Below are 19,867 nucleotides of genomic sequence, written 5' to 3' on the forward strand. Positions count from 1 at the left end.
GGGAGAGAAGAGGAGGGAGGACAGAATGGGAGGAGGGGCAGGACGAGAGAGAGAAAGAAGAGGCAGATGTCCACCTGACATTGGAACCACTGCCAGATGGTCCTCCTCCAGCTCGATTGCTCGATCCAGCAATGCTGGCCGGTGGCACTGGACCCACTCCCCTCAGCAGTCAAGTGATGAACTGCTTGAGTTCCACCACATCAATGATCCTCTCAATGTCACAGTCCTCTGCCCCAGCCACCAGCAGCAGGCATCCTACAGCTGCTGGCCACAGGTGAATGACCATCTGACTTCCTCCAGCATCAGTGCCCAGAAGCATTGACAGAGTTGCTTGGGGATATGGCCAACTCGCTGTAGGATAGCATGCTTCAGATCTGCATAGACCAGCCTGTTGTAAATGGGCAGTTGCTGGGCTGCAAGCTGTGCTTTGCTGGTGAGTAGCGGCAGTAGGTGAGCCACTTGCTGCTCCTCTGGCCATCCCCACACCTCTGTGGCTCACTAAAAGTGTGCTATGAAGGCATTGGAGTCATCAGGTGGCCCAATTTTCATGAGGGTGATGTGGGGGAATCCTACTGACTCTGTGGTTGGTGCACGTGCAAGCGTGATGAGATGTAGAAGTGCATGGCAGTCCTCCTGCTGGGCCTGCGACAGGACCTCGAAGCACTGGTCCTGTTCATTGCACATCATGGCCAGTGCCTGGTGCTGGTTCTGCTGGGTTGTGGCAAGGGCATGGACCAACTCCTTGAATGGGTAATACTCCATGATGGCGGTTCGCTTCACAGAATGTGAAGATTTGCAGATCATGGAGACCCTATATCTCATCTCATCTCATTATCTCTAGCCGCTTTATCTTGTTCTACAGGGTCGCAGGCAAGCTGGAGCCTATCCCAGCTGACTACGGGTGAAAGGCAGGGTACACCCTGGACAAGTCACCAGGTCATCACAGGGCTGACACAGACACAGACAACCATTCACACTCACATTCACACCTACAGTCAATTTAGAGTCACCAGTTAACCTCACCTAACCTGCATGTCTTTGGACTGTGGGGGAAACTGGAGCACCTGGAGGAAACCCATGCAGACAAGGGGAGAACATGCAAACTCCACACAGAAAGGCCCTTGCCAGCCACGGGGCTCGAACCCGGACCTTCTTGCTGTGAGGCGACAGCGCTAACCACTACACCACCATGCCGCCGGAAACCCTATATTTAATTGAAAATACAGTGGTGCTTGAAAGTTTGTGAACCCTTTAGAATTTTCTATATTTCTGCATAAATATGACCTAAAACATCAGATTTTCACACAAGTCCTAAAAGTAGATAAAGAGAACCCAGTTAAACACAACAAAAATATTATACTTGGTCATTTATTTATTGAGGAAAATGATCCAATATTACATATCTGTGAGTGGCAAAAGTATGTGAACCTTTGCTTTCATTATCTGGTGTGACCCCCTTGTGCAGCAATAACTGCAACTAAACATTTCCGGTAACTGTTGATCAGTCCTGCACACCGGCTTGGAGGAATTTTAGCCCGTTCCTCCGTACAGAACAGCTTCAACTCTGGGATGTTGGTGGGTTTCCTCACATGAACTGCTCACTTCAGGTCCTTCCACAACATTTTGATTGGATTAAGGTCAGGACTTTGACTTGGCCATTCCAAAACATTTAACTTTATTCTTCTTTAACCATTCTTTGGTAGAACGACTTGTGTGCTTAGGGTTGTTGTCTTGCTGCATGACCCACCTTCTCTTGAGATTCAGTTCATGGACAGATGTCCTGATATTTTCCTTTAGAATTCACTGGTATAATTCAGAATTCATTGTTCCATCAATGATGGCAAGCCGTCCTGGCCCAGATGCAGCAAAACAGGCCCAAACCATGATACTACCACCACCATGTTTCACAGATGGGATCAGGTTCTTATGCTGGAATGCAGTGTTTTCCTTTCTCCAAACATAACGCTTCTCATTTAAACCAAAAAGTCCTACTTTGGTCTCATCCGTCCACAAAACATTTTTTCAATAGCCTTCTGGCTTGTCCACGTGATCTTTAGCAAACTGCAGATGATCAGCAATGTTCTTTTTGGAGAGCAGTGGCTTTCTCCTTGCAACCCTGCCATGCACACCATTGTTGTTCAGTGTTCTCCTGATGGTGGACTCATGAACATTAACATTAGCCAATGTGAGAAAGGCCTTCAGTTGCTTAGAAGTTATCCTGGGGTCCTTTGTGACCTCACCAACTATTACACACCTTGCTTTTGGAGTGATCTTTGTTGGTCGACCACTCCTGGGGAGGGTAACAATGGTCTTGAATTTCCTCCATTTGTACACAATCTGTCTGACTGTGGATTGGTGGAGTCCAAACTCTTTAGAGATGGTTTTGTAACCTTTTCCAGCCTGATGAGCATCAACAACGATTTTTCTGAGGTCCTCAGAAATCTCCTTTGTTCGTGCCATGATACACTTCCACAAACGTGTTGTGAAGATCAGACTTTGATAGATCCCTGTTCTTTAAATAAAACAGGGTGCCCACTCACACCTGATTGTCATCCCATTGATTGAAAACACCTGACTCTAATTTCACCTTCAAATTAACTGCTAATCCTAGAGGTTCACATACTTTTGCCACTCACAGATATGCAATATTGGATCATTTTCCTCAATACATAAATGACCAAGTATAATATTTTGTCTCATTTGTTTAACTGGGTTCTCTTTATCTACTTTTAGGACTTGTGTGAAAATCTGATGATGTTTTAGGTCATATTTATGCAGAAATATAGAAAATTCTAAAGGGTTCACAAACTTTCAAGCACCACTGTAGTACAAAAACAACACTAAATTTTGAAAGTGAGAAATTTAATTGTTTTTTTGAAAAATGTATGCTCATTTTGAATTTGATGTCACACAACATTCTTCAGAAATGTGGGAACAGGGCCAAGAAAAGACAGAAAAATTTTTGTAATGCTACAAACAAACAAACAAACTAATAATAATAATAATAATTATAATAATAATAATAATAATAATAATAATTATTATTATTATTTGGTTAATTGGCAACAGGTCAGTAAGATGAGTATGGGTATAAAAAAAGTGTCCCAGAGAGGCAGAGGCTCACAGGAGTAAAGATGGGGAGAGGTTCACCGCTCTGTGAAAGACTGCATGGGCAAAGAGTGCAACAATTTAAGAATGCAATTTAAGAATGTTTCTCAATGTAAAACTGCAAAGAATTTGGGGATCACATCATCTATTGTACATATTGTCTTTAAAAGATTCAGAGAATCTGGAGAAATCGCTGTATGCAAGAGACAAGGCTGAAAACTGACATTGGATGCTTATGATCTTCAGGCCCTGAGGCGACACTGCATTAAAAGCAGACATGTGTCTGTTGTGGAAATCACTATATGGGCTCAGGAACACTACAGAAAGCCATTGACTGTGAAAACAGTTAATCACTCCATCCGCAAATGCAAGTTAAAACCAAATATAAACAATATGCACAAATATTGCCATCTTCTCTGGGCTCAAGATCTTTTACAATGGAGTGAGGCAAAGTGGAAAATTGTCCAAGGACTGATGAATCAAAAGTAGGAATTCATTTTAGAAATCATGGACACCACGTCCTCCAGGATAAAGAGGAGAGGGACCATCCGGCTTGTTATCAATGCACAGTTCAAAAGCCAGCATCTGTGATGGTATGAGGGTGCATTAGTGCACATGACAGAGGGTAACTTGTACATCTGGGAAGGCATCATTAATGCTGAATGTGATATACACGTTTCAGAGCAATATGCTGCCATTCAGACAAAATCTTTTTCAGGGAAGGCCTTCCTTCTTTCACCAAGATAATGCCAAACCGTGTTATGCACATATTAAAACTGCATGCTCCATAGTAAAATGTCCAGGTGCTAAACTGACCTGCCTGCAGTCCAGACATGTCTCCCATTTAAAACATTTGGCACATTATGAAGTGCAAAATACCACAAAGGAGACCCTGAACTGTTGAGCAACTGAAATTGTATATCAGGCAAGAATGGGACAATATTTCTCTTTAAAAACTACACCAATTGGTTGACTCAGTTCCCAGACGTTTACAGAGTGCTGTTAAAAGTAGAGATGATGCAACACAATGGTAAACATGCCCCTGTCCCAACTTTTTGAAAGATGTTGCTGACATCGAATTCAAAATAAGCATAGATTTAAAAAAATAAATAAAAATAAATAAATTTCTCAGTTTCAACATTTGATATGTTGTCTTTATACTATTTTCAATTAAATACAGGGTTTCCATCATTTACAAATTCTTGCATTCTGTTTTTAATTACAGTTTGCAGAGCGTTCCAACTTTTTTGAATTGGGGTTGTAATCTCTATTTAATAAATAAAAACATCCGGGTATTTTTAGATGCAGTGGGCCTTATCAATAACGTCAGAGACCCCCCTCCCCCCAACTCTAAACTCACACTGTCAATGTGTAGCATTCATGCACTTCCTCTCTTGCCTGCTGTTTGGACATTTCATGGTCATGTCATACCATCTTCTTTCTGTGAACTAATGTTACACATTCCAGCACACACTGTACAGCTTGGATATTTAAATAACCCACTGCACCTATTGTCTTCTTCTTGCGCATTTCATGTCATGACTCTTCATCTTCATCCTGTGACCTGTTATTGCACATTCCGGGACATACTTTACCACTTGGACTTTTAAATAATCGATGCACATACTCTTTAAATATGTCTGTTTTTTGAATTGTATATTTTAGATTTCTACACACACACACACACACACACACACACACACACACACACACACACACACATTTATATATACACAGAGAGAGAGATATATAATAATTCTATTGTCTCTTATGAAAATTATTTTATCTTAAATTTTCATGCACTAACCACCAAATCAAATTCTTTGTATGTCAGAATGTACTTGGCAATAAACTCAGTTCTGATTCTGGGAGTACAACATTAGGCTCGAGGTTTTGACCATCAGTTACTCTCACTTGGTCAAAAGTGTGCATCAGTGTTTCGTCTCACAACTGCTCCAAAGAGAAATCCCAAAGGGAAATCCCTGTGGAGAGAGGAGGGGCAGAGCCCTCCTCACCCCCCCACCATGTCCACCTGATGTGGAGCTGACAAAAATGCTCCTGGTACTGCCTCCCCAGATAATGCTGCACTGGAATTCCTCCAAGTTTTGCTGCAGTGGGACCCATCCACAAATAAATGCTTTCTTAAAACTTCAACCCCTGTCCAATTTATCCCCAGAATTAGTGGATGGTTGAGGCAACTGCTACCACAACACTATGCTGTTTGCCCTTAAATTGAATAGTGATGACACCAGCGGATATTCATGAACATTCCCGTGTACACACCTCACCTGCACCAATTGTGCATTTCCCTGCATTGAATCAACCTTTGATGAACTGTGGTCTGATGACAACCTGAGTCCACCATGTGTATTGCCCTGAATATGCACTGCCACTCTGTACATTCCTGCTTGATTGTAGGAGACCCAAGCCACATCAGGAAAACAGATCTCCTTAAGGGGATGCTGATTCCAGAAATGCCCAGCTTTCCCACCACACCTGCAAACCTGCCCAGACTTTGTCCCAGTCCTGGTGAGCATGAACCATTCCACCTGTGGAGAAAGTGAGGGAGTTAATGGCAACATTGGCATTGAGGCACAAAGAGTGAGGGGAAAAAGGGGAGGAACATGGGTTCAGGGAGCAGGCTTTGGTGGAATTGGCCCTTGCTTCTGTGGTGCATGGAAAGGTAGGGGTGAAAAAAAAACACAAAGGGAGAAAGAGACAGAGATAAGGGGCAGGTGTGCCTGCTTCCAGAAACACTGCCAGATGGTCTTCCACTAGCTGGACTGCCTCCTCTAGTGATGCTCCATGGTGGCATTGAACCCTGGATGCTATTCCTTCCAGCAGCCAAACCATGAACTGCTCCAGTATCTCTTGGTCAGTGATGTCATCAAAGTTGCACTCTTCTGTCTGCAGCCATTGCTGGCAGGCATTTCAGAGCTGTTAGGCAAAGGGGAAAGGATGGTCAATCTCAATGCATGCCAGCACACAGAAGCACTGACAGTGTTGTTCTGCGGTGTGGCTGACTCAATCCAGAATGGCCTGCTTCAGGTCCAGATACTCCAGCAGGTTCGTGGCTGGAAATTTCACAAAATTTGGTGTGCCAAAATCACAAAATGTTGGCGAGCCAATTATTATGGCCCACACCTTCAAATTTTATGGGGACATAACTTTGAAATGGATATCTGAGATTTCCAGAGATATGAGCAAAAATATAAATACCCATATTATTGCATCTCATGGAGCCATGCACTGTTAATTACACTTTTGTGAGATCTCTCCTAGTTCAGGAACCTATATACCAAATTTGATGCCTGTACAACTTATAGTATTTGTTGACAATACCCTTTTCCAAAAGAAAAATGGAAACATGAATAATAATCCTTAGAAGTCCTAATGGGTTCCAATAGCTTGGCTATTGGAACCCCTACTCATTATTACAAAAGCAAAACAGAAAATACAGAAAACATCAATACAAAAACAGCAGCTTGGTTGCTTGGATCCAAAACACTACTACTACGACAACTATGGACTATGACTAATAATAATAAGAAGGAGAAGAAGAAGAGAAGAAGAAGAAGAAGAAGAAGAAAAATCAGTGTGGGAATATTATATATATATACAGTGGTGCTTGAAAGTTTGTGAACCCTTTAGAATTTTCTATATTTCTGCATAAATATGACCTAAACATCATCAGATTTTCACATAACTCCTAAAAGTAGATAAAGAGAGCCCAGTTAAACAAATGAGACAAAAATATTATACTTGGTCATTTATTTATTGAAGAAAATGATCCAATATTACATATCTGTGAGTGGCAAAAGAATGTGAACCTCTTGGATTAGCAGTTAATTTGAAGGTGAAATTAGAATCAGGTGTTTTCAATCAATAGGATGACAATCAGGTCTGAGTGGGCACCCTGTTTTATTTAAAGAACAGGGATCTATCAAAGTCTGATCTTCACAACACACATTTGTGGAAGTGTATCATGGCACAAACAAATGAGATTTCTGAGGACCTCAGAAAAAAAAAAAGCATTGTTGATGCTCTTCAGGCTGGAAAAGATTACAAAACCATCTCTAAAGAGTTTGGACTCCACCGATCCATAGTCAGACAGATTGTGTACAAATGGAGGAAATTCAAGACCATTGTTACCCTCCCCAGGAGTGGTCGACCAACAAAGATCACTCCAAGAGCAAGGCGTGTAATAGTTGGTGAGGTCACAAAGGACCCCAGGGTAACTTCTAAGCAACTGAAGGCCTCTCTCACATTGGCTAATGTTAATGTTCATGAGTCCACCATCGGGAGAAGACTGAACAACAATGGTGTACATGGCAGGGTTGCAAGGAGAAAGCCACTGCTCTCCAAAAAGAACACTGCTGCTCATCTGCAGTTTGATAAAGGTCACCTGGACAAGCCAGAAGGCTAGTGGAAAAATGTTTTGTGGACAGATGAGAGCAAAATAGAACTTTTTGGTTTAAATGAAAAGCGTTATCTTTGAAGAAAGGAAAACACTGCATTCCAGCATAAGAACCTTATCCCATCTGTGAAAGATGATGGTGGTAGTATCATGGTTTGGGCCTGTTTTGCTGTATCTGGGCCAGGATGACTTGTCATCATTGATGGAGCAATGAATTCTGAATTATACCAGTGAATTCTAAAGGAAAATGTCAGGACATCTGTCCATGAACTGAATCTCAAGAGAAGGTGGGTCATGCAGCAAGACAACAACCCTAAGCACACAAGTTGTTCTACCAAAGAATGGTTAAAGAAGAATAAAGTTAATGTTTTGGAATGGCCAAGTCAAAGTCCTGACCTTAATCCAATCGAAATGTTGTGGAAGGACCTGAAGCGAGCAGTTCATGTGAGGAAACCCACCAATATCCCAGAGTTGAAGCTGTTCTCTACAGAGGAATGGGCTAAAATTCCTCCAAGCCGGTGTGCAGGACTGATCAACAGTTAACGGAAATGTTTAGTTGCAGTTATTGCTGCACAAGGGGGTCACACCAGATACTGAAAGCAAAGGTTCACATTCTTTTTTCACTCACAGATATGTAATATTGGATCATTTTCCTCAATAAAGAAATGACCAAGTATAATATATGTTTGTCTCATTTGTTTAACTGGGTTCTCTTTATCTACTTTTAGGACTTGTGTGAAAATCTGATGATGTTTAAGGTCATATTTATGCAGAAATATTGAAAATTCTAAAGGGTTCACAAACTTTCAAGCACCGATATATATGTTTTTTACAGCTTCTCTGCTTGGATCCTGAATGAAAATACTTTAAAAACAGCTTCCCTGCTTAGACCTCAAATCATAATTATAACAACTTGAAGCAGCAACATGATATAGTACATCATTATAAAAATGACAAAAAAAAAAGCCTGCCTCTGCATCCAGTTGGTAAACACAGGCTAAACAAAAGATTAAGGCCTGACTATTTCAAGTTAATTTTGCTTACATTGGCAAGTCACACCTCCATTTTCCATGTGTAATATTACCATAGAGAATTTGCAATTCAATCTGTATAAATACTATGAAATCATTTCTAATAATCCAGATGAGACACCAAGCCTGGCAGATATTAACCATTACCACGATTCTGTAGCTGGACAGATAGATGGAGCCCATTTTGACTGCTTTACATATGGTAATTGCCATCATAAATTTTTCTAAAGGTAACTGGACTACTTGTGTACTGCAAGGAGAGCCTGCATATCCACAGATATGGAAAGATGGTGATATCATTGTTGGAGGAATGTTTCCTTTCCACAGTAATTGGGAGATCACAGATTTGTCTTATTTGGTCAGGCCACAAACAATGAAGTGTATTAGGTAAGAAATTGAGCACATCTGACATTCATTAATGCTATTTAACAGCATTAAATCATTCACCATTATTCAACAATTATAAATCTTTGTAAATAATGTGATTATTTTTCTCTGATTGCTATAATTAGACTTGATTTCAGAGCCTTTCAGTATTCACAGTCCTTGATCTTTGCTATAGAAGAGATAAACAACAGTACCACTTTACTGCCTGGAATCTCACTGGGATACAAGATATTTGATACCTGTAGTTCATCAACAATAGGAGCACGAGTCGCAATGACACTTGTTAATGGGAATGAGAACTCAGTCTTGAATGAGATCTGCACAAAGCCAGCACAGGTGCAGGCCATAATTGGCGAAACATATTCTTCTGTGTCCATGGTGATTGCACGGAGTATTGGACCTTTCAGCATTCCCTTAGTAAGAATTTACCCAATTTTTGCAGTTTTAAAAATGTAAGCAATGTTGAAAAATAAAATGTGGAGCTGGAATTTTATCCTGTAACTTGTTTTCATTTTCTTGTTCATGAATATAATTGGCAGTTATAAGCATATACAAAAAAAATAAATAAATCATGATTAAACACAATGCCTGAGATTTACATTTGTCAATCTAATTTTAGATCAGTCATTTTTCCACCTGTGAGTGTCTCAGTGACAAGAGGAAATATCCATCATTTCTGCGCACTATTCCTAGTGATTATTACCAGAGCAGAGCACTTGCAGACATGGTCAAGCACTTTGGCTGGACCTGGGTGGGAGCAGTGAGAACAGATGATGACTATGGTAACAGTGGGATGGCTGCATTTACTGATGCTGCAGAAGAGTTAGGCATTTGCTTAGAATATTCACTTCCATTTTTTAGAACCTATTCACAAGAAAGAGTGCAAAGAATTGTTGAGCAAATCAAAAGCTCTACTTCTCGAGTAATTATTGGATTCCTTGACAACTGGGACTTGCAAAGTTTACTGCCAGTATTTTTAGAACACAATATCACTGGATTCCAGTGGGTTGGAACTGAAGCTTGGATCTTTAATTCAGAATTGGCCACAATGGATAAACACCATATACTGCAGGGAGCTATAGGGTTAGCTATCCCCAAATCAAAGGTGGCAGGTCTGCAGGACTTCATTTTAAATATACATCCACTGAAATCTGTTGGCAGGGCCATTTTTTACTGAATTCTGGGAGGCTTTGTTTAGCTGTAAATATGCAGTGCACAATGACTCAGGGAACATACCAGCTTGCACTGGTAATGAGAAGCTGTCTGAGGTGGAAAACACATTTACTGATATGACTCTGATGTCAATATTCAATAATGTGTATAAAGGAGTATATGCAATTGCTCATACCTTACATGAACTTCTTGGTTGCAAGCAAACATGTCCTACAAATAAACAGCCTGATCCTTTCACAGTGAGTTAATAGTACTGCTAAGATACTATTTTAACACTTTGGATAATTGAAATAATCGACCAAAATATTTCATATAGAATATAGTATACCTTATTGTGTGCTCACTTATCACATTTCAATTTGCCTAATTCCCCTTTTGTTTTATTTCTTCAGTTTCTGCAACAACTGAAGAGAGTGCATTTCAAAACCAAAGAGGGTGAAGATGTTTTTTTTGACAAAAATGGTGACCCTGCAGCAAAGTATGAGATAATAAACTGGCATTTGATTAAAGAGAATCAGCATGAGTTTGTCACTGTCGGGCATTATGACTCATCTCTAACTGATCATGACCATTTATTTGTAAATGTCACCTCTATTATGTGGGCACAAAATACACATCACGTAAGCATTAGAGAGAAATTATATGCAGTCTCAGTAAAATCATTCCCAATATTTAAAAGGAAAAAGTTCACAGTTAAATAATTAGTTCAGGTTGTTAAATGAATGTTTCATTATCATAGGTGCCAATATCTGTGTGCAGTGAGAGTTGTCCTCCTGGAACAAGGAAGGCTGTACAGAAAGGAAAACCCATCTGCTGTTTTGACTGCATACCATGTGCTGAAGGAGAGATTAGTAATGTGACAGGTATGAAAACACATTCCTTCTATCACTTCATTTTCTATAAGCTGTCGGGGAGAGCAGGGAGACTTGCGACAGTTTGTATTCCCATAAATTAATTTCACCCAGTAAGGTTTTAGATTACATCAGACTAGATGTTGCCCCTTAGAGTAACCTACTTTGTCTGGAGCCATGAAGCAGGACACTGCAACAAGGTCCATCCATCCATTATCTGTAGCCACTTATCCTGTCCTACAGGGTCGCAGGCAAGCTGGAGCCTATCCCAGCTGACTATGGGTGAGAGGTGGGGTACACCCTGGACAAGTTGCCAGGTCATCACAGGGCTGACACCTAGAGACACACAACCATTCACACTCACATTCACACCTACGGTCAATTTAGAGACACCAATTAGCCTAACCTGCATGTCTTTGGACTGTGGGGGAAACCAGAGCACCCAGAGGAAACCCATGCAGACACGGGGAGAACATGCAAACTCCACACAGAAAGGCCCTCACCTTCTCGCTGTGAGGCAACAGTGCTAACCAACTGCACCACAACAAGGTCTGTGCAGTTAAATATTTTTGTCAAGCAAAACTTTTATTTTCTACTTTGCAATCCACCTCCATTCTATGGTGTAATTTATAATGATGAATTCAGGAATTGATTAGTAATTATCTAGAATTACCATAACATTATCTGTTAAACTTAAATTCTGGGGGAAAATTAAATGTATTATTATTATTTATTTATTTTTTTTTTTTTTAATGGCCAAATGAAGACAGTTGGGACAGTTCATGTTCCTAGGGGTTTTGTATTTATTTATTTATTGTTGCTTTCAAATAAAAAAAATCTTGAACAGTTTTTTTTTTTTATGTAGGAGTGTATCTGCATGAGGATTAAGCTTATTTTATTCCTTCTTGAGAATCGAACTCTTTTGTCTTGTCAGGTTTGGGTAAACTGACATTTTTTCTATCGCTGAACCAGCATTGTGTGTTCATATAGTTCATACGTTCTACTTTTGTCTCTTTGCTATTTTTTCCTTTTAATTTTCATTGCTCATGCACCAGGTGGCACGGTGGTGTAGTGGTTAGCACTGTTCTTAGATAGCGTCTGCGAAGGGGGGGGGGCTTCGCAGATGCCATCTTCGACGCCATCTGCGAGGACTGGGTTGTCAGCATAAATTGGCCTTTAGCCCTGTGATGACTTGGCAGCTTGTCCAGGGTGTACCCTGCCTCTCACCCATAATCAGCCGGGATAGGCTACAGCTTGTCTGTGACCCAGTACAGGATTAGCGGCTACAGATAATGGATGGATGTTCATGCACCAAACAGCAAATTATCAGTGATGGGACCGATACTTTACCTCCTTCATGTGCCAAATACCAGTCAGCTGCATGCTGATTCATAAGGGACATTAAAGGTAGACTGCCTTTCAAATTTTTCAAGTGTAGGCCATAAAAAGAATTTTCCCTGGCACCTAATTATTCTTATTTTCGGTACCAAAAGCTAGTGAATTTGAATCACATACTTCCAATTTTATTTATTTATTTATTATTTTTTAAAATAGAACAATTAATGAATTTAGGTACATGTGGCCTTAATTCTCTGCTATTTTTCCTGCTTTACCATGACCCAATTTAAGATAATGTCATGCATCACATAGTGGGCTTTCCCTGTTCACGCAAGCCATTGTGGGATACAAATTTGAAACAGGAGAGAAAAATGGAGGTCATGATTGTGTGAATGAAACATAAAAGACTGACTACAGTAACGAAAAACAAGAAGAAAAGACGTTATGTTGCAAAAGAAAGGAAATGCAGGACCAAACTAATAAATATCGGTGGTCAGCAAGTATCTCAGTGTGATCAGCTGTTTGTTTAGCGACAGAATGATGTAACTATCAGTGCACAGTCAAGGTAAACCTGTAGATGGCAGCAGTGCAACACTGAATGCCAGCCACAGTACCACCCAAAAGAAGAAGAAAAAGAAATAGGTAAATTTGTGCATGTGCACACGGACTTCCTCTGTCTGCTTCACTGCATGAAGCAAGGGATTTCATGCACATTATTTTCCAGGCAATCCCTTCAAATTAAATAACTTCCCAGCAACAGAATGGCCTGTTTTTTTTTTTTTTGTTGTTGTTGTTGTTTTTTTTTGTATTTTTGAGAGAGATATTACATAAATAAACATATATCACAATGACTAAATTTCAAAGGGAACTAAATTTCACTGGTTTTGTGAACTTGAAAGGCCATCTAGCTTTAAGCACTTGATTGGCTAACAATGAAATGAGTGGGCACAGAGAAAACATTTTACTGAATTATTTAGATTATTATTTGCTCATTCTTTCATGTGAACATTTGTTCATTTAATTAAAAAAAAACACTTGGAATAAAAAATGTGATTAAATAGTTTCACTTATTAATCCCCACATTATATATGTAATGATTAATGATGATACAGTATATTCACATTTCAAGCACTTTATATTTCATTGTTTTTTGATTATAAACAAACACCATGTGACCCCATCGACTGAATTTAGCAAAGACTAATGCCTTTTGTGAGGATGCACATTTCAAATAATCTCTTAGCAAAGTTGCTGTTAAGAATTCTTTTTACGAGTGTGTTTGGGAAAACCATGTACAGAGACAACATTTGTTGCTGAAGAGCATCTTGAATTTCGCTCTTCAGCCCTAAAGTGCAACGTGATTGGGAAATTCACACCTGATGTTAATCATTTTGAAAATGAATAAAAAATAAACATGTAAACCTAGGTATTTTTATTTTTGTTCCATGTATTTCCACTTTGTCCCAAACCAATCAACATATCTCATATTTCCCTCAATGTCTGATGTTGCCCAGCAAAAAATAATGACAGAAAAAAAGAAGTTTGAAAGCCAGTATGTGTGACAAGCTGAGAAACTAAAGTTGTGGCAAGAGAGTAAATACTCTCTAATGCAATACGAATGTAACTGCTACCTGCAAAGAATTTCACACAATCTACAAAAGCTGAAATCTTGACCAAGGTCTCCCTACTCTCCACTAAGAATAAGTAACTGTTCAGGGAGGTTTCTTTGTTCAGTAGCTATCACCCAAAATTGAAACGCTGTTAATTTCTGTATGCTGGGATGGCATACGAGGTACCTATACTTCTGTTGTAGGCTTTAAGAAGCCTTGAGTTCCAATTTCAGGTTAGTTGGTTATTTGGCTAAGCGTGCCCATTACTAGTATCTCATTTCAGATTATTTTGGTGTTTCGGCTAAAGACAGGCCTCAGGTTTAATTATGTTTTATAGACTGTAATGCTGCTGTGCAAACACGTGTTCCTACAAAAAAAAAAAAAAAAAAAACTTATAATAGCTGGACTTTTTTTGTTAAGATTTTAGATTTTTTTGATATCTTTACTGTTTTACAAGTTTTACAGTCTGATTTGTTTTTTTTTTTATACATTTCATTTGTTACAATTCAAATAAAAGTTTGTATTTCATGACAAATGTCATTTGTTCATGATTTCAAGCCAGTGGTCCAGTCCTCCCCATGGGGTGGTTCACACCTCCCTTAGATCGGGAGGAGTGAGCCATAAAATTAACAGGCTTTTTCTCCCATCTGTAGAACTGATGGTTGCACGATTAGTTGTACAACTTGGTTCGTGTTGCAACTACTCTGAATACCTTTCATTTGCATAGGATCATTTTAACTTCAGCCCTTTTATTTTGGCTAGGGGTCCAAAAATAAAAAAAGCGGCTCACTCCTCCCCACTCTCCCCTAATGTATATGTGTTGTTGTTGTGTATATATATTTATTTGATTTGTTTGTTTGCCCCCCCCCCCAGTAAAGTATATGTGGTTCTTGTAACACCAACAATTGCTTTTTCTTCAATCTCATTTGTACTACATACTGATTATTTGGCCTATATGTTGTATCTAACATCTCTTTTCTGCTGTTTATTTCTGCTTTGTTTTGTGACAGATTCCATTGAATGTCACCAATGCTTTCAAGACTACTGGTCAAATCCTCAGCGAAATGAATGTGTGAAGAAGGAAATTGAATATTTGTCCTACAAAGAAACTATGGGAATTTTGCTAACAGCTGTTTCTATTATTGGTGCATTTATGACAATGGTAATAGCAGTCATATTCTTTAGACATAAAAATACCCCAATTGTCAAGGCCAACAACTCTGAGCTGAGCTTCCTACTGCTCTTCTCTCTGACTCTGTGTTTCCTTTGTTCAATTACTTTCATTGGTCAGCCCTCTGAGTGGTCCTGTATGCTGCGGCACACAGCGTTTGGGATCACCTTCGTCATCTGCATCTCCTGTGTACTGGGAAAAACATTAGTGGTGTTGATGGCTTTCAGGGCTACACTTCCAGGTAGTAATGTCATGAAATGGTTTGGGCCTCCACAACAGAGATTCAGTGTTCTTTTTTTCAGTCTCATACAGGTCCTTATTTGTGTGCTTTGGTTGACAATATCCCCTCCATTCCCCTTTAAAAACCTCAAGAGCTATCAGGAAAAAATAATTCTCGAATGTCATTTGGGTTCAAACCTAGGTTTCTGGGCTGTGCTGGGTTATATAGGTTTTTTGGCTCTTTTATGTTTTCTTTTGGCTTTTCTGGCTCGGAAGTTGCCTGATAATTTTAATGAAGCAAAATTTATCACATTTAGTATGCTGATCTTCTGTGCAGTTTGGCTGACTTTCATTCCGGCTTATGTCAGCTCTCCTGGAAAATTCTCTGTAGCTGTAGAGATATTTGCCATTTTAGCATCAAGCTTTGGTTTATTATTCTGTATATTTCTTCCAAAGTGTTACATAATAATACTTAAGCCAGAGAAAAATACTAAAAAGGAAATGATGGCCAAAGTTATTTGAAGCATTTGCTGTTTTGGTTTTAGTACACCCTTTTATCCTTTGTACAGCATGTGACCCATTCAAAATTAACTTCAGCTGTATAGTATTTTAGACCAAGCTTAGCATATTTTTGTGAGGCAAGTTCGGTAAACTGATTTTGAATTATGTCTCATTTTAAAATTTTTTAGTGTAAATACAAAATGTAGATACAAATGTGCGAAAGCAATAATATGTTACCTGAGAGTCAGCTGAAGAATGTTTGCTTAATTTTACAAGTCTAATGACAAGGAAACATGTGATAGCACAGAATGATCCATCGTTGCTAAAAGAGCCCCCCCCAAAAAAAAATTTTTATAAATTACAAAAATAAATAGGGCGGCATGGTGGTGTAGTGGTTAGCGCTGTCGCCTCACAGCAAGAAGGTCCGGGTTTGAGCCCTGCAGCCAGCGAGGGCCTTTCTGTGTGGAGTTTGCATGTTCTCCCCGTGTCCGCGTGGGTTTCCTCCGGGTGCTCTGGTTTCCCCCACAGTCCAAAGACATGCAGGTTAGGTTAACTGGCGACTACAAATTGACCGTAGGTGCAAATGTGAGTGTGAATGGTTGTCTGTGTCTATGTGTCAGCCCTATGATGACCTGGCGACTTGTCCAGGGTGTACCCTGCCTCTCGCCCGTAGTCAGCTGGGATAGGCTCCAGCTTGCCTGCGACCCTGTAGAACAGGATAAAGCGGCTAGAGATAATGAGATGAGATGAGACAAAAATAAATAAATAAATTAATTAATTAAAAAAACCCATCACTGGCCACTAGATGTCCTGAGTCTATAACCAAAATGAATCAGTCCATTTAATTCCGGGAAGCTGATCACAACTTGGTAACACCCAATGTGTTAGTTACCTCGAAAAAATTTTTCATGGCCGAAAATCATTGGCTGTTCTATAATGTGGTCTCACATCATATCTCACACTGTACATGTTTAAATGTGAGGCAATTATGTTCTGAAAGTCAGTGTAAAATTCACAGCTCAATGAAATGTCATACTCAGCATCATTTTAATGTGCTTTTCTTCAGCACAAAACATGGATATTGGCGTCACATAGACTAAGCTTGTTTTGTCAAGTTAAATCAACTTTATTTCATAGTATCCAGTGGTAACATGTGCTTATAATTCTGTGCTATGCCAGTGTGAACAATTTGCACAATGTACTGTATTTACTTTCTCATAGAAAGACACAACTAAATGAAGCTCTGGGCTCCAGTAAATGACACCAGATATATGATTTTCTCACAAATATGTATTTTTGCAGTGGGAATGAAAAAGATCTGTAATGGTCAAGTCTAAGGCCAACCCCAATGTTTTTTCAAATTATTTATTTATTCCAATTGTATTGAACTAGATATGATCATTAGATGAGACTATACTGTTTAAAATCATTTTCTCAAACATTTTTCATGAAATTCACTGGAGTTACACTATGCTATGCAACTATGTATTTTAAAATGTACTTGTGTTATTATGTGCTTGTGCGGAGGTTTTTAAATGCTCCCACACTGTACTCCTGATAGGAGCATAGTGGGGGGGGGGATGTTCTTTTTTTCCTCATCTTTCCTCATGTACTACTGTGTTTCTTTTTCTTTTATCCCTGTCTTCCTGTCCTGTTCCCCCTCTGTAAGGACAGGTTGATGGTCAATTTCACTGGTAACAGTCAGTGCGTTTACATGCACATAGAGAAAATCGAATTTCTGCTGTAGCTCGACTGAAATCGAAGTTCTAAATGCCATGGAAACACCTTAGCTCGGCTGAAATCGAACCGAACTGGATTTCTCGTAATCGAGCTACGTGACCTAGATTATGCGATTGTAGCCGAGCTACTTAGTGCATGTAAACCCTATCGAGCTACGTAGTCGAGCTACTTACTTCAGCACTGCCCCTTCCGGAAGTGACAAGTGACGAGACCACAAGCGGGAAACACAACAGCCTCGGTCGGCATGACAACAGTAGTAGTAGCGAGCAGCAGAAGAGAACACGGAACACGGAACTGATAACTTTGTGAACACGGAACTGATAACTTTGTTTATACTCTTGAATAGCTCTTCTTCATGACGACAACCGGAAGTGTACCAACACGATGGGGCGTGTAGCGCCATCTGTGGCTCGGGTGCACAATGTACCTCACACAATAGTTTGATTTCTTTGTGTGCATGTAGGATTGGATTTCTCTGGCACCCCTGCTGGGACCCTTAGCTCAATTACCGTCAGTAGCTCGATTTGGATGTGCATGTAAACGCACTGAGTGATAATAAAGGGTTCATTCATTCAAATGGTTCACATTGAGAATGGTTGCTCATGCTTACCTTCCTATCCACTCATATGTATTGAAATGAATCCCAATTATTATATGAAAATAATTGTTAAACTTATGTCAGATAAGCATAAGGCCTACAGATCTTCTATTATATCTATATATCTTTGTTTGCATGAATGGTGTACTGATGGGGCTTGGATTGTTTCTGTGCAATAAAGGTGCTTCAAGGTAACTTATTTTGTGTAAGTCTATTTTTGGCTACTTTTGATATTCAGTCTTCCATGACAGGAACAGAGAGTGAAAACATGGCTCAGGAGGTAGTATCAGATTGAGGACTACCCATTTGATGGCCAGACAGTTGTTCTTGATTGTGCTGTACTTTGTCTCCTTCACTGAGAGCTTGCAGCTGATGTACAGCACAGGGTGCTGCTCCACCTCCACCACCTGTGACAAAATGGCCCCCAGCCCTGTCTGTGACATGTCAGGCTGTAAGACAAAAGGGAAGCAAAGTCAGGTGAATGCAACAACAAGCCCCCACACAAAACCACTTTAACCTGGGCAAAAGTCCATTCACCTGGCTTCCTCCTTTGGACCAAATCTGGTGCCCCCTTTTCAGTGAGGTAAGTCAGCAGGGTGGTTACAACCAAAAAATTAGGTACAAACTTTCTGTAGTAGCCAGCCAGTTCCAGGAACTGCCTCATCCCCTTTTTGGTATTGGGTCTCAGGCAGGCTGCAATTGCTGCAATCTTAACAATTTGTGGAAGTACCTGCTCATGACCCAAGTGGAAGCCCAAATACCATATTCCACCCACCCAGTTGCAGACTTCCTTGGGTTTACCATGAGTCCTGCTCATCTCAGCAATCTCAGAACAGCCCTCAGATGTTATAAATGTTACTGCCAATCATTATTGAAAATGATGATGCCATTTAAATAGGCAGTGGTATATGCACTGTGTGGGCAGAGGATTCTGTACATGAGTCACTGAAATGTCGCTGGAACTACAAACAACCCATATGAAAGGGTGACAAACTAGTGTCACATAAGTGCTGTGGAAAAGGACATTTTCTGTCAGGACACTGGAGTTAATGGAATCTGTGACTATCCCTTGAGTAAGTCCAGTGTCGAATTAAAAAAAAGAAAAGCCTTGCCTCATATACTGGAGGTGTCTCAGTGTGGTGCTCTGTCAGGTTAGTGTAACCAGGCAGACTCGAAAACACATTGAAGGATTTGTCCTGCAAAATGGCAACCTGTGCTCTCTGAGATGGTGAGAGGTAGTCTCCACAGGGGTCCAGGGTGAATTGGGCTGCACTTTAGAGACTTATATCCCAGCTCCTCCCTCTCAGGAACCACCATGGCCAGAGCCACAGGAACTGCCTCTCGCCACAGTTTCAGGAGATTGAGGTGGTAAATCTGAAGTATGCCATCTCTATCCATTCACCTCACCTCATAATCATCTTCTCCAATTTACCCTGTGACCTGACTCATTCCCTTTCCCATGCATTATCCAATCCCCCCAAGTTTTGCTGCAGTAGGTCCCATCAAGAAATAAATGCTTTCCTAAAACTTGAAACCCTGGCCAATTTGTCCCCAGATTTAGTGGATGGGTGAGGTGAGGACTAATTGTCACCACTACATGATGCTTTTTGGCCCTAAATTGGATAGTGATAGGCACTAGTTGATATTCATGAACATTCCCATGTGCACACCTCAAATTCTCCAACTGCACATTTACTGCATTGAATCAGGCTTTGCTGAACTG

The 19,867-nt window shown here is 40.1% G+C and overlaps 1 pseudogene; it reads left to right on the forward strand.

The window, feature by feature from the left end:
• The first annotated feature begins 363 nt into the window (after positions 1 to 363).
• The window catches only part of LOC132888382 (extracellular calcium-sensing receptor-like), a 44,392-nt pseudogene continuing 24,888 nt past the window's right edge, over positions 364 to 19,867 (forward strand).

This window comes from Neoarius graeffei, chromosome 6 (assembly GCF_027579695.1).
Source record: "Neoarius graeffei isolate fNeoGra1 chromosome 6, fNeoGra1.pri, whole genome shotgun sequence".
NCBI lineage: Eukaryota > Metazoa > Chordata > Actinopteri > Siluriformes > Ariidae > Neoarius > Neoarius graeffei.